The 17,291-nt window shown below is 42.9% G+C and overlaps 1 protein-coding gene and 1 pseudogene across 1 annotated transcript in view; both read right to left on the bottom strand.

Moving 5' to 3' along the window:
* The window catches only part of LOC106581124 (fucolectin-6), a 78,161-nt gene that overhangs the window by 44,201 nt on the left and 16,669 nt on the right, over positions 1-17,291 (bottom strand). The window lies entirely within an intron of this gene.
* On the bottom strand, positions 1,078-10,417 carry LOC123737021 (fucolectin-like; annotated as a pseudogene).

A 17,291-nucleotide genomic window follows, 5' to 3' on the forward strand; every position in this document is an offset into this window, starting at 1 on the left:
GATCATCCCCCCAAAAAAACATAGAAATAGAAAACTAGACCCTAAACATAGAACTACAAAACCTACAAAAACACAAAACACCCCCTGTCACGCCCTGACCTACTCTACCATAGAAAATAACATCTTACTATGGTCAGGACGTGACAGTATGTGTGCACTCCGGAAATAATTAGGGGCAAATATCCTTCCTATTTTATTCAATTTTATTCTTCATACTATTAAATCATGTAAAATAATGCCACTTAATTCTAAGCAAATCTTGTCTGCGGAATAAACTAGTGTAGTCCACAGCCATATGGCATAGCCAAATCAGGACCTAACATAAGGACAACTCAGAGTATGCTATTCTGTTCTTCTGAAATAGACTACATTTTCTTCATATCATGTTTCTTTAGACCTGTCTAAAATAAATCATGGATTTATTGTGAAGGTGTAGGCTATATTACATGGATTTTATTAGACTTTTTAAAATGTAGATGTTCCAAAGGTCCACATCAGCGGCTTGTAGACAATAAGTTCGGGCCCTAATGATTAGTAGAAGTAGAAGATAGGGTTACAACTTTAGAGGAACAGGATGTGGCAAAGAGTGGATTATTGTACAGAGGCCAAAATGGACCTATTTACAGACTACAAACACAAACAACCAAATACATAATGGAAACATTCCAGATCCAAGATTTCACCTTTAATTCATTTTAACATAATAGCAATAGTGTTACAGCATTATATGTATTTCTAAGTATGAATGATTACAATCTGACCAATAGTTAGGATACATAATAAAGTTACTCTTTAAAAAATGTTGACAATTTATACCAAAATGTCCCAAAACAGTGTTCAAGAAGAAATTACCGAAATCTGTACCATATTAGTTTTTGTATACTTAAAGTAAATACACATTTTTGATAATTAACACAAATATGAATTGTTTTGTTGACAATATTAAAAACATTGCAGGGTGCTGTTAATACTTAATGATCTGATTTTAGTTAAATGTCCCCTACGGGGTGATCCGTACACCTCCACCTCACACAAGGTCAGATACTCCTTCCTCCCTGGAATGACCATATTGACATATCAACCCTCCATGCCGTTACACTGGAAGGTGCTTGAATTGCCACCTGGGATAGAGGAGATCACAGCACACCTGCAGGATAAAACAGAAACAAACTACTATAGCAACTTCTGATAGCAATTTCTGCTCAATTCTAAATGGATATTGTTTGAACTGCAGATGGGTGCTTTAAATTCCCAGAGATAGGGGCTAAATAACGAAGCAGACACCCCGACACTGTTTTGGTAAAAAACTGAGGGATGAGGCAGGATTAATTTAACTTCTTTCAAATTCGTAGGCAGAGCTATGGATGCAAGGACTGACTAACCATGTCACGTCCTGACCAGTAAAGGGGCTGTTTGTTATTGTAGTTTGGTCAGGGCGTGGCAGGGGGTGTTTGTTTAGGGTGTTTCGGGGTTGTTTGGGTTATGTTCTATGTTAGTGTATTTCTATGTTATTTCTAGTTGGTCTATTTCTATGTAGTGTTTACTGGGTTGACCTTCAATTGGAGGCAGCTGCTTCTCGTTGCCTCTGATTGAAGGTCCTATTTATAGGGGTGTTTGTTCTATGGGGGTTTGTGGGTAGTTATTTTCTGGTTTAGTGTTTGTTGCACCTGACGGGACTGTTTGGAGTCGTTTGTTTTGTATACGTGTTTATTTTGTTTTACTTCTTCAAATAAAAAAAGAAGATGACTATACATTTTCCCGCTGCGTTTTGGTCCACTCCTTACGACAATCGTGACAAACCATGATATCAAAATGATAGTTTTAAAAATGTTTTGAGACCTTACAGTGTTTGTTTACATCTACATTGTTTACAAACATTGGAGCAAAACAAGTTTATATTTTGGGTTCTGATGACAGTTGAACTAAAAGCTCATGAGGTATTTATGAGTGATATACTTCAAGAATCAATGGTTATAAATTGTTAATTTAAAAATGTATGTACCAATTGCAGATTGCCCATTTAAGATACCCATTAAGTAAATTAGGCAGGATAAATGAAGTAATATGGTTATAGCTCCACACATTACCCAACTTGGGGTTCCTGAGTGGCGCAGCGGTCTAAGGCATTGCATCTCAGTGCTTGAGGCATCACTACAGACACTCTGGGTCAAATCCAGGATGTATCACAACCCTGCTGTGATTGGGAGTTCCATAGGACGGCGCACAACTGGCCCAGTGTCGTCCGGCTTTGGCCGGTGTAGTCCGTCATGGTAAAATACGAATTTGTTCTTAACTGATTTGCCTAGTTAAAAGTTAAATAAAAAAATATATAAACAAGTAATGACAAAGCAAAAACAGGTTTTTAGAAATGTTTGCAAATGTAATAAAAAACAGAAATAACTTATTTACATAAGTATTCGGACCCTTTGCCATGAGACTCGAGAAGAATGGGAGAAACTACCCAAATACAAGTGTGCCAAGCTTGTTGTGTGATTACATTTTTTATTTAAATGTGATTACATTTAACCTTTATTTAACTAGGCAAGTCATACCCATGAAGACTCAAGGCTGTAATTGCTGCCAAAGGTGCTCCAACAAAGTACTGAGTAAAGGGTCTGAATACTTATCTAAATGTGATATCTGTTTTTTATTTATAATAAATACATTTCTAAAAACCTGATTTTGCTTTGTCATTATGGGGTATAGTGTGTAGTAGATCGATGAGGGGGGAAAACTATTTAATCAATTTTAGAATAAGGCTGTAACCTAACAAAATGTGGAAAAAGTAAAGGGGTCTGAATACTTTCCGAAGGCACAGTATATATGAAATATATGAATATAAGTTCTGACCGGTTGGGGCAAGGTAGCCATAAACCTCCACTTCACAGAGTGTCAGAAGTCTTTTCTCTCCTGGTAGAACCACAGTCACATAACGTCCTATGAAGCCTGGGTCAAAGGCCAAGTTAGTAGTACTGTCGGCTTGAAGAGAGGCAATTGTGTCAGCACTGGAGACAGAAATGGGTTTTTACTGACCTCTGTCAAGATACTGCATCACATGCTATTTAACTTTTTTTTAACTAAATTAACAACGTACATATGCTGATATCTACAACTGGTCTGGTGGTAACCTGTGAGTGGGGTTAAGCTTTTCACTAGCATTGCTTGATTCTCTGTCCGGCCTGCATGGGTTTTTTTATGCACAGAATGTATACTGTTCTCACTAATTTAACTTTACAAGTATATAAATAGTAGCAACACATTGTACATCTTTTTGTTTTTACATCTTGTCTCACAGAGGATTTGGAATGCAATCGTCTACAGAATTACCAATGCGGATCTCCATCCCCGTTGATCCTCTCAGGAACAGCATCCCCTCTGTTGGTGACGGTGATGGAGGTGACTATGTAGGTATCAAGCAGGTCCACTCTCCACCAGGGGTTAGTCTCAGAGTCAGTGGCAGTAAGTCAAAATTTGCATTGTGATTCCCATCAATGTCATTATAGGCATGACCAAAAGCTGCCCACGGATTCTCAATAAGGCTTGACTGGGTAGCTTTTCCATGCAAAGCAAGGTTTTCTGCAGGAGGGTATAATTGTTTGTTATTTGTGTGTGATACGGATTGTTTATGTTACCTGTGTGTCATAAATTAAACAAGACAAGAGAACTGATACCACTTTTACTGTTTAACTATAGGCCTTTTCCTGTCAATATGAGGGGCATCATATGGATAACAACAAGAGGAAGTGTTTACTTGGAACAATGGCACCAGTAGGCGTTCCTAGAAGAGCCAGCAAGAGGAAGAACATGGCCTGTCTCATCATCCTGGAGGGGAGGCAGAGAAAGTCAGTAGAGAGTTTATGGTAGGAAGAGTGCAGCCACAGTATACAGACGCAGCACTCAATTCCATCAAAACAACACAAGGTTGTAATAAGTAAAACAGCGTTGTGTCATAAGATTTCATAAAGGTGTTATGTACAAATGGGCTTTTCTGATTCAGAAAAACAGGAGAATGTGCAATGTTTACTGTGTGAAAAAAAATCACAAAAATAAATTATTACACGTATAGTATTTGGCAGCAAAGGATGCATTATCACTATGGTTGTGGTGAGGATTTCTTTATTAATATAATGAAAAATAAGTCAGAATATCACATTGGCAGTATATACATGCAAAATAACATAAAGGCAAAAACAGAATAGTGGAAAAAGAGACTTCAGTGATGATGTCTCAGCTAGAACATTTAGAACAATTCAAAAGGTGACGTATTAATAATGTAAAATCCTCTTACCTTCACCGCTGATGTTGATGTAGGTAAAGATTAGCCCAACTGGATTGGACAGAGGTATTTATACACCAGTCACCAAGTCAATGAACTTGTCATATTTGCTGTTTTCTACATGTAAAACGTACCAAACGTGGTTTTAACTTTTACTGCAATGGGCTAAATCAGGGTCACGTAGAGTGTTTCCTGGTAGTCACAAAGGTACTTTGAAACAAAAGTATACACCTCACACACATGGTTATGGGTTTAAGAAAGAAAACACCTGTACAATGTCAGATATAGAGTTGAAATGTATAAAATGTTGAGTTTACATTCCAATATTACACTTCACAGAAGACTGAAATACAAAAAAAAATATCTGTTTGACATAGAAACACAGCATTTATCATTAAAAAAAGTATTATTTATGAAATTATAAAAAATATTAATAACATTCCTCCCATAAGGCCAAACGAGGTTGATTTGGTCATTTGACTGCTGGAAATAGTTTTTATTATTCATTGAGTAATCATTTGGTAATCATGACCAATAATTGAGATAAATAATTAAAACATGATTCCAATTTATGGAGATATACAGACCCTTTAACTAATGATCAGGGCACGGTTTCCCAAAAACATCTTAAGGCTTAAAGTTCATGGTTAGAATCTTTTGGATGAGCATCGTTAAATATCCAAGCTGTTTCCCCAAACCATCATTATTAACGCTGCACTTGAAAACACTCATAATCTAACTCCTGCCTCAGACCACTTTATACAAAGAAGATCTCTGCTAAACATAGAATCACATGGTTTATATGCCTCTCTGTGATTGACAAACAGGGACGGATTAATTCAGGGACTTACCGATAGCATTTTATTTTTATTAAGGAAAATATAACCTGTATATATTATACATTTTTTCACTGCAATCACCAACCACAGGAAGACTCTCCATGAGTGTAGACCGCCTGCTGCTGCTTAGCAGATGGGGAGAGGAGGTAGGGGGCCCATGTGGGTAACTGAGGGACACTGCCTTGATTGGGTAACTGATGAATAAAAATAAGAAAATAAACTGTATAATAAATAAATGTGACTGGTCAATTGTGTGAGTGGGGCTGGGCCCAAGCTGTATTATTATTATCATTATTATTATTATTATTATTATTATTATTATTTCTTTTTTATACAACCACAGGTGCCTGCTCTCAATGTTCAAAATACACCAGAAAGCATAATTTTGCCACAGGATCAATAGTTTATTTAAAAAAATAACTGGATTAAGTTTTATAAAAAGCATTTACAGGTATCTTAAGGAAACACCAACATAAAGTGTTTAAAAGGGTGTTGGGCCACCATGAGCTGCCAGAACAGCTTCAATGCGCCATGGCATAGATTCTACAAGTGGACCTAAACCATGCCAGGAAAATGCACCCCACACCATAACATATACCTTGTATCCCTTGTCTATGCATAGTCACTTTAACTATACATTCATGTACATATTACCTCAATTCGCCCGACTAACCGGTGCCCCTGCACATTGACTCTGCAACGGTACCACCTGTATATAGCCTCGCTACTGTTATTTTTCACTGTCATTTTACAGTTTTCTTTACTTATATTGTTTGCCTAATACCTATTTTTTTTACTTAAAAACTTCACTGTTGGTTAGAGCTTGTAAGTAAGCATTTCACTGTAAGGTCTACACCTGTTGTATTCGGTGCACGAGACAAATAAACTTTGACTTGATCTGTCTGTAGAAATGAGTTATTCTCAACAAATCCCAATTTGAAGTAGATCATCTTGAGATGTGCTCTTCATGGCAATAGCCTATCAGCCATCGCCATGAGTAGCCTATAGCCTTATTAGCACAGGATTAGTTTTACTGGGGGAGGTAGTGTCATAGCCACAGGAAGTAGGGATGCTGAGGGTGCTACAAAAGTAGTTCACTAGGCCTTTACTAGCCCTGTATTAGAGGACCGATTTAGCCATCTGTTGAGCAGAAGATTACTTTTTTCAGATTAAACGAAGTGCTGCACATAGCCTATATATGAAGGGCTTACATGTACACTATTTATACAAAAGTATGTGGACACCCCTTAAAATTTGTGGATTTGGCTATTTCAGCCAAACCAGCTGCTGACAGATTCACTGTTAAAACTTTAAGAATTATCATTCACAATTGACAGTGAGAAATGTGAAGGGAGAGTGACCACAAAAATGTGTGAGTAAAGTAGAGGTAAAGAAACACATGCGCAGAATGTGATATGGATCTTTAGCTCTGGACAAGCTGGGGCGGATACCTTCAGATCCGCAACGTTGGCCTTACAATTAAAGAGAAAATAGTACACAGAAGTGAAGCGTTCTAACAAATTGTGAAAACAAATTGATTATGTGTTGAAACTTGATTACTAAAACAGTGACGATTGAAAACCATGCCTTATAAAAATACATGTTGAGAGCTGTCCTTTTTGTTCTCTGCCTCTGCTTCTCTCTGCATGCTTAAGGCAGACCTTGAGCCCGTGACTTTTTTTCTTTCCACCTGGTGACATAATCTTTGAGATAAATAACTGAAACATTATTCCAATTTATGGAGCTATACAGACGACAGTATAATTGAATAATCAGGATATAGATTGCTATGGAAGGGAATAACAGGACACATCCTCACATGTTACATGTATGTTACGTGTTACAGAGTAGCTGTTAACACTGCTACACATGGAATCTCAAGGGCATGTACAGGAACCAGGCAACATATTGTATGTCTCAGTGGAAGTCGGTGCCGTTTAAGATGAGGGAGGACGTGTATTTTTTTATGAGCATGGCCGTATTTCTGTTACAGCATATTGGATGACTGTCATTCATATTCTAGTCACCCAGCTCAATGTAACATTGATAGGTTTAGGCGACTACATGATACAACATTTTCCCATATACCCATCATGATGTTGCTGCAACCTAGCCTATGAATGAAAGTTTGTGCACAGGTCCAGAGAAAAATGTGAGTAATCAAGGTGACAGACAGTGACACATTCAATACCGCCTTGCACACGCTTGCCTACCAAATTCAGATATGTTTATCCCCGTTCCGTTTGCTTCAGTTTAAGAGATGTTTTTAAAAGAATCGGCGGTCAAAAGTTTGGACACATCTACTCATTCCAGGGGTTTTCTTTATTTTTACTATTTTCTATATTGTATAATAATAGAGAAGAAATCAAAACTATGAAATAACACATATGTAATCGTGTAGTAACCAAAAAAGTGTAAACAAATCAAAGTAGCCAACCTTTGCCTTGATGGCAGCTTTGCACACTCTTGGCATTCTCTCAACCAGCTTCATGAAGTAGTCACCTGGAATGCATTTCAATTAACAGATGTGCCTTCTTAAAAGTTAATTTGTGGAATTTCTTTCCTTCTTAATGCATTTGTGTTGTGACAAGGTAGGGTTGGTATAAAGAAGATAGCCCTATTTGGTAAAATACCAAGTCCATATTATGCCAAGAACAGCTCAAATAAGCAAAGAGAAATGACAGTCCATCATTACTTTAAGACATGAAGGTCAGTCAATGTGGAAAATTTCAAGAACTTTGAATGTTTCTTCAAGTGCAGTCACAAAAAGCATCAAGCACTATGATGAAACTGTCTCTCATGAGGACCGCCACAGGAAAGCAAGACCCAGAGTTACCTCTGCTGCAGAGGATAAGTTCATTAGAGTTACCAGCCTCAGAAATTGCAGCCCAATGAAACGCTTCACAGAGTTCAAGTAACAGACACATTTTAACATCAACTGTTCAGAGGAGACTGCGTGTATCAGGCCTTCATGGTCGAATTGCTGCAAAGAAACCACTACTAAAGGACACCAATAAGAAGAAGGGACTTGCTTGGGCCAAGAAATACGAGCAATGGACATTAGACCGGTGGAAATCTGTCCTTTGGTCTGATGAGTGCACATTTTAGATTTTTGGTTCCAAACACCGTGTCTTTGTGAGACGCAGAGTAGGTGAACCGATGATCTCCGCATGTGCGGTTCCCACTGTGAAGCATGGAGGAGGTGGTATGGGGGTGCTTTGCTGGTGACACTGTCTGTGATTTATTTAGAATTCAAGGCACACTTAACCAGCATGGCTACCACAGCATTCTGCAGCGATACGCAATCCCATCAGTGGGACTATCATTTGTTTTTCAACAGGACAATGACCCAAAACACACCACCAGGCTGTGTAAGGGCTATTTGACCAAGAAGGCGAGTGATGGTGCTGCGATCAGATGACCTGGACTCCACAATCACCTGACCTCAACCCAATTGAGATGATTTGGGATGAGTTGGACCGCAGAGTGAAGGAAAAGCATGTGGGAACTCCTTCAAGACTGTTGGAAAAGCATTCCTCATGAAGCTGGTTGAGAAAATGCCAAGAGTATGCAAAGCTGTCAACAAGGCAAAGGGTGGCTACTTTCAAGAACCAAATATAAATATATTTATATATATTTAATATTTGTTTAACACTTTCTTTTGGTTACTACATGATTCCATATGTGTTATTTCATAGTTGTGATGTCTTCACTATTATTCTACAATGTAGAAAATACAAATAAAGAAAAACCTTTGAATGAGTAAGTGTGTCCAAACTTTTGACTGGTACTGTATATCTTTTTTGATGTTGTATTTTACCCCTTTTCCTCCCCAATTTCGATCTTGTCTCATCACTTCATCTCCCCAACGGGCTCGGGAGGTGAAGGTCGAGTCATGCATCCTCCAAAACATGACCCACCAAAACCGCACTTCATAACACCCTCCCACTTAACCTGGTCGCCAGCCGCACCTGAAGACAGAGGTCAGCCTGCAGGAGCCCGGCCCACCACAAGGAGTTTCTAGAGCTCGATGAGCCAAACCCTCCCCTAACCCAGACGACACTGGGCCAATTGTGTGACTCCCGATCATGGCTGGTTGTGATACAGCCTGGGATCGAACCAGGGTCTGTAGTGACGCTTCTAGCACTGCGATGCAGTGCCTTGGACTGCTGCACCCCTCGGGAGCTCGACAGTTCACTTTCATAGCAGCCACATACAAACAGCATGATCACTTTGCTCGTTTTATAATTCCTTATCGCATCTACGCTCTCTCCTCTTCTCACCTTTTCCATTCGCTTGTGGACTTTAGTGCACAACACATCAGCTGTCTGTGACCAGGCAAAAAAAAATCCAAGCCATATCGTAACCGCTTACCGCTACAGCCTACATCGTTGTCACCATATTAGCTAATGTCATAGTCAACATAGCTAATAGAACTAACTGTTATGTATGGTACGACGTGCTGTACGTCATACTGTACGTTGTTATGGTTTACGACAGTGTGCTGCCTTATGGATGAATGGGTTGTCAGGATGAGTGGCACATGTCATTAAACGACAGAGTGATGTACAATGTGAAACCGTGCAGACGTGCGTTCTTCTACAGCTAGGCTAGATATAACATTGGCGACGAAGATGGCTGAATTCAGTTTACCACCGCCGGCACCATTCCTCGCCGTGCCTGGCGAACCTCCAGTCCCGTGGAATAACTGGCTTGATAGCTTTAACACTTATATCGAAGCTATGGACTTTTCTACAATCTCCGACAAGCGGAGGACAGCACTGCTCCGTCACTGCCTCGGTACAGAGGGACAAAGGATTTTCAGAGCGCTTGGATCGGCTCCTACATTCACTGCTGCAGTCAGCCTCCTACTGAACCACTTCGCCGGGAAAGAGCGAGTGCTCCTCCGACGCTACCGGCTATGGAAGAGACACCAACGGCCGGGTGAGTCCATTCAAAGCTACGTGGCTAATCTGAGGGATTTGGCTAGCTCTTGTAACTATGGGACACTTCAGGACGAGATCATCAGGGATCAGTTGATAGAGGGGACGTTATGTGAAAAGACAAGGGAGAAACTGATTTTGGAATCGGATCATTTACAACTAGATGGAGCTATTAAAATAGCACTCCAGGTTGAAGCGGCGTTGGAATGCTCTACTATGCTAACAGACAGACCTGCAGCATACACTCGGCCCCCAGCCATTCTCACACAGCAGCTTCAGCCCGAGCAGGCGCACTACAACGATCACGCGCTGTGCATGGCCTCCCACGTTGATAGCTGCATGGACACAGACACCGGCATGCCCGTGCAGCAGGCACACAGACAAACGAACAGAAGTAGCTGTGGCAACTGCGGGGCTAGCTCTCACAATTCAAGGGCTTCAAACTGCCCAGCCCGTGGGAAAATATGCAAGAACTGTTCAAAATACAATCACTTTGCAAAAGTGTGTCGTTCTGCCCCAGCTACTAGCTCCACCCAGCACAGGCCCTTAGTTTCATCTCACTCTCAACATGAACGCACAGAAATTCGAACTGTCTCCACCAACCATGTGTCATTCAGGACATGCACTGTGCAGCTGGGTGAGGTGGGTTTGCCTTTGCTGCTGGATACTGGCGCTGCAGTGTCGTTGCTCAACCTTGCCACTTACTACAAGTTTTTCAGTCACCTACCACTCCAACAGCCCTCCACTGCCCTGTGTGGGTACGGTAGATCCAAGATAGACATTGTAGGCACCCTCCAGGTCCCAGTACACTACGGCACCAAGCATCTGCCATCATTCACATTTCATGTTGCAAAGCGGGGTGCCAACCTCTTGGGCCTCGACCTCTTCACAGGCTTGGGATTCACGCTGAGAGATGACAGTGGGTCAGCTATCCACCAGGTTACCTGCACATGGCAACAGAACTGGCCAACTCTTTTTGATGGACTGGGCTGCCTCACAGCCTTTACTCACAGGCCCCTAGTGAATCCGGAAGTGACCCCAGTCATGCAGCCCCTGCGGCGCATTCCCTTTGCACTGCATGATGACGTCACAAAAGATCTCCAGGCACAGTTGGATGCAGGCATCATTGAGCCAGTCAACGCTGCCCCCTGGATTTCAAACTTAGTCATTGCAACCAAAACGTCAGGTGGAATCCGGACCTGCGTGGATCTTCGTGCTGTGAACAAGGCCGTTGTCCCGGATAAGTACCCGTTGCCTACAGCTGAGGAGCTGACCGCACAATTCCATGGCTCCAAGATCTTCACGAAGCTTGACCTTCGTCAGGGTTATCTTCAGGTACCCCTCCATGCAGCTAGCAGAGATCTCACTACCTTTGTCACACATGCTGGCGTGTTCAGATATACACGCATGCCTTTTGGACTTAACTCCGCCCCCAGCTGCTTCCAGAAGGTGATGAGCACCATCCTCGCTGGAATACCTGGGGTGGCGGTCTATCTGGATGACATCGTGGTCCACGGTCCTGACCTCCACATCCATGATTATCGACTCCACAGAGTATTCAGCGCTCTACTGCAGAACAACCTGACCCTTAACGGTGGAAAGTGCACCTTTGCAGCTCCAGCCGTCGAGTTTGTGGGGTTCCACCTGTCGGCCAAAGGCATTGCCCCACTCATGTCGAATATTGAAGCCGTCCACAGGATCCCGGAACCGACCTCAGCCTCTCAGGTGGCATCATTCTTGGCCATGACAGCCTACTACCTCCGGTTTCTGCCCCACTACTCCCAGACCACAGCGCCCCTTCACCAGCTCCTCAAGAAGGATGAGCCATGGGCCTGGACGGCAGCCTGCTCAGACGCGGTCTGCTCACTGAAGAGCCAGCTCACCACAGCCCCAGTCTTGGCTCACTTTGACCCCGTCTGCCCCACCATTGTCACATGTGACGCCTCAGCTGGAGCACTAGGAGCTGCCCTCTCACAGCTGCAGAATGGCATTGAGAGGCCCGTCGCCTTCGCCTCAAGGGCCCTGAGCCCCACAGAACAACGGTACTCTGTGGGCGAACGAGAAGCACTGGCCTGTGTCTGGGCGTGCGAAAGGTGGCACCTCTACCTCTATGGCCGTTTGTTCACGCTCCGAACCGACCACCAGTCCCTCACAACGCTACTGTCGGCATCAGGAACTGGCCACAAGCCACTTCGGCTGCACAGACGGGCCGACCGCCTCAGACAGTACGACTATCAGCTGAAGTTCACTCCAGGGAGGGATAACGTGGTGGCAGACCTCCTCTCACGCTCCTTTGACGCTCCTACTCCGACCGTCTTGCCAGACGACAACGAAACAGAGCTCGTACAAATGCTTTACGCTCCTCTTCAGTCAGTCGTCTCACTGGAGGAGCTGAAGCAAGCATCGGAACAGGATCCCACACTGTCTACCCTGCGCACCTACATACGCACTGGATGGCCAGCACACGTGCCGGAAGAGCTGGCGACTTTCGCCAGGGTGAAGCACGAACTGTCTTGCTGGGAAGAAGTCTGTGTCTCTCGAGGGTTTTGCACTGTGGTCCCAAGTGGTCTGCGTGCGCGTGTTCTATCCATGGCGCACGAGGGGCACTTGGGCATAGTGAAGGTCAAACAGCGATGTCGAGACCTTGTGTGGTGGCCAGGCATCGACCACGACATTGAAGCCCTGGTCAGGGATTGTGCTGCATGCCTCCTCAGTGGGAAAACAGGACAGTCCGCCCCACCCCCCCTGCAGCCTCTCGCATGGCCGTCCCGCCCCTGGGAGCACATCCAACTGGACATCTGTGGCGAGATCCATGGTCACGCAGTCCCTCACCATCAGCGCTTCCTGGTGGTGGTGTATGACCTCCACTCTAAGTGGCCAGAAGTGGTTCCTGTCGGAACTGTCACAGCACAGGCCATCGTGGACATCCTAGACAGCCTGTTCACAAGGTGGGGCCTGCCCCTCACCCTTACCACGGACAGTGGGCCCCAGCTAATCTCTGCCGAGTTCTCCTCATATCTCAGCATCAAGGGAATCAAACACATCCGCACGGCCTACTACAACCCACAAGCTAACGGAGGGGTGGAACGCTTCAACCAAACGCTGAAGAACGGCATCAGAGCGCACCTGGTCTAGGGGTGCACGTTCCAAACCGCTTTGAATCAAACGCTAATGCACTACAGAGCAAGCAAACACACAACAACACAGGCCTCCCCGGCATCCCTCATGCTAGGTCGTGAGATGGAACTGCCACTGGACAGACTCAGAACACAGAGAGTTGCAGAACCGGCGACTAGGTGCACCCAAGAACAGCAGGCAGTGACCAGGCACCAAAGAGCAATGAAACAGGGTTTTGACAAGGCACACAGGGTGAAGAAGTCGATCATCCAAGTGTCTGACTGGGTCCGAGCCCGACGGCCTCAGCGGTGCAACAAAATGGCCTCATTCTGGTCGGAACCCCTGCAGGTCAGTCGACAACTGGGGCCCGCCACATTCATGTTGAGCAATGGATCACGCTGGCACGCCAGCCGCCTCAGGAAAGTCTCTGCTCCTCAAGGAATATGAATGCACACAGAACAGACATGCAGGCCAGAGACGCCACCGGATGGACCTCCCCCACCACTACCACCCGAGCCCCAGCCTCTACGGGCTCCCCAAGGGCCAGAGCCACAAGCGGTGGCGGTTGAAGAAAGGCCTATGCGGGCACGAACTCGCCCTGCTCATCTGGGGGACTACTTAACCTCTTTTCATTCTTAGGCTCCGGTAGGTGTCTTAGTCAACCTCCAGGTTAATGGACTGAACTGGTTAGTTTGGAGAGTCCTTCTGTTTAAAGGTTAATGTTTTATTTCTTACAGGTATCACTCTAGGTTCTTGCCCTATGGACATTTTATATATGGTACCAGTCCCTGGTTTTGGAAAGGGGGGGGAAATGTTATGTATGGTACGACGTGCTGTACGTCATACTGTACGTTGTTATGGTTTACGACAGTGTGCTGCTTTATGGATGAATGGGTTGTCAGGATGAGTGGCACATGTCATTAAACGACAGAGTGATGTACAATGTGAAACCGTGCAGACGTGCGTTCTTCTACAGCTAGGCTAGATATAACACTAACGCGTTAGTAAATCCACTACAATGATGCAGTACTGTGAGTTTACGGTCAGCAAGCATCAGCGGGCCCCGGTGGCAATACATTTATAAAACCAAAAGCTTACCTTGACTTGGAAGAGTTACAGTGTTGGATAGCCATAGCCTCTATCTAACATAGCATCCCACTCTGTTTTGAGCCTGGTGTTTGAGTAGGCTAAACTAGCAAGCTGCATCAGCTAACTAAGTAAGTGAAAGTGAAAAGAATAAGGTTACAGTTAAGTTTAGGAGTTAGGTTAAGGTTAGAGGAAGGGTTAGCTAACATACTAAGTAGTTGCAAAGTAGCTAAAACGTAGTCAGTAGTTGAAAAGTTGCTAATTACTAAAAGTTGTCCATGATGAGATTCAAACTCGCAACCTTTGGGTTGCTCGATGCTCGCATTATACACCAACCCATCCACCTGACCAACCACTCTACTTTTGTTTTTTGCCTAAGGTAACAGTCTGTCTTATGTACCATACCAAACGTAACAAATTATACTAATTTGAGTGTCCAGTATTTATATGTACTATGCTACGTCTAGTCTACGAGACCAGGCTGCGGGGCCGGGTCTTTTTTACAAAAACAGAATGGTTTGAGCTACAAAATATTAAAAGCTATCTATGAAAAGCTGAGATTCTCACAAACATGCTCTATGAAGCTCACAAGCTACACAAGAGTCGCAAGAAGGTAAGGGGTTCTTCTACAGAGAAGATCATAGGAAATCCCAGGACATAGTCTCTATAATACTGTACTAAGCTCACATAGTTGCTGTCACAAACTCCAAACTCCACACAATTGTCGCTGACTAGTTGGATATTTATTTCCCAATAAGAAAACATTTTCTGTACTTACAGCATTCATATAAATTCATTTTTATCTGTTTTCTTTGCTTTGGCTGACGTTTTTTTTTTTTTTGACATTTGTCAATACAACTCATGAATGCAACTGTTTATGCCTGGTTGTCCTGAATATAAAATGGTTAACCACTTCACTGTGAGGCTAAATGGAAAGGCTGGACATATCAGAACTCAGGATAGACCCAGATGCAGACAGCTAGAGTCACAAATGTTTATTGACCCAAACAAGGGGCAGGCAAAAGACAGGCCAAAGGTAGGCAGAGGTCCCTAATCCAGTGCAGAGACAATAAGGTACAAAACAGCAGGCAGGCTCTGGGTCAGGACAGGCAGAATAGTCAGAACCGTGGAAACCAGGAAACAGAACTTGAGAAAGCAGCGAGACGGGAAAACATGCTGGTAAGACCTGACCTGACAAGACAAACTGGCAACAGACAAACAGAACACAGGTATAAATAGACTGGGGATAATGAGGAAGATGGGTGACACCTGGAGGAGGGAGGAGACAAGGACAACAAACAGATCAGGGTGTGACAGGACATGCAGATAAATGAAAGTGAGATAAATTAAAAGCCAATTTTTTTCTGGGGTCTCGGGACTGATAGGGTTAATTAAGCCCAGAAAACAGTGTATCTTGTGCTTCAGAATAAATTCTGTGAGTATAAGTGCTCTGGATTCTTAAATCCAGTGAGGACCCAATTCTACACATTTCCTGGTGTAGTAAGTCATTCTGGACACAGTTGTAATCTAACTTTTATTCAAATATAAAATGGACCATATTCACCTGCGATTGTTGTTACCATTGTTGTTGTGTGGATCTCACAACACTGAAAGTGTTGTCCATTCTGATGGTGATGGTGATGGAGAACACCTTGTAGGCATTAAGAAGGTCCAACTGCCACCAGGGGTTAAAGTTTGCTTTGGTGTACGTGCAGGAGGTGGAATCATCTTTCCAAATACCTTAGTGATTTCAAACAATGGCATTGTAAGCAAAACCAAACCCATACAAGCAAGACTGGGTCGTTTTTTCCCATAAAGCCACATTCCTTCCTGGACAATATGTTAAAAAAGGGTTGTGAGACAACCTAATTGTTAGCAGTTGTATTAGTATGGTCATGTTCATGTAATCCCCCTGTAATTTAACAGGGATTTACTGCTTCATGTTTCTACAGATTTGGCACAATACTACTGTTTGGACATTGATACATGATTTATCATTGTATCATTGTTTTTATCCCTTGAATCTTTGTCTGCATGAAATGAGTCAGTAGAAGACATGATTGCTTTGAATTGCTTACTAATAACCTGTAAAATCCCTACTTTCAATAATACTCTAATGCAATTTAAAGTCCTACTCCTGTCTCCTTTTCATTTTATTCATCACCTGATGAAGCGGTCCAGGTATCCAGGTCCGGGTATCTTCATGACATGGCACGTGTGTGTGTGTGTGTGTCTGTCTATTGCTCCTCTATTGTTCCTCAAGCAAGAGCGAGGGCTGATGACACTGCAAATCCCCATAACTCATTGAATGCCCTACTCCTTGAAGTTTGCATTTGTGTCTAAAAAACACAATTTTGCTCCAAAGTGTTTTTTTTTTACCCTGTGTGTTCACTGTGTACTTTACTGTATTTATACTTGGGATAACAGTAAAAGTACAAAATATCACTGGAGGATCTATTTTTATTTATTTAGGGGGTGGATCAGCTTTGATATTGCAAATAGATTGTGGCTTCTATCAATGTAATTGATATATAAAGAAAATATGAGAGATTGGAAATGATGCAGACAATTACATTGATAGAAGCCACAATCTATTTGCAATATCAAAGCTGATCCACGAGTGTATATATATATATATACACACGAGTATTCAGACCCCTTGACTTTTTCCACATTTTGTTACTTTACAGCCTTACTCTAAAATTGATTATATTGTTTTTTCCCCCCTCATCAATCTACACACAGTACCCCATAATGACAAAGCAAAAACAGGTTTTTAGAATTTTTGCAAATGTATTTAATATAAAAACTGAAATATTGCATTTACATAAGTATTCAGACCCATTACTCAGTACTTTGTTGAAGCATCTTTGGCAGTGATTACAGCATCGAGTCTTCTTGGGTATGATGCTACAAACTTTGTATTTGGGGAGTTTCTCCTATTCTTCTCTGCAGATCCTCTCACTCTCTGTCAGGTTGGATGGGGAGCGTTGCTGCACAGCTATTTTCAGTTCTCTCCGAGATGTTTGA

This window comes from Salmo salar, chromosome 02 (genome assembly GCF_965601325.2).
Source record: "Salmo salar chromosome 02, fSalSal1, whole genome shotgun sequence".
NCBI classification, from domain to species: Eukaryota; Metazoa; Chordata; class Actinopteri; order Salmoniformes; family Salmonidae; genus Salmo; species Salmo salar.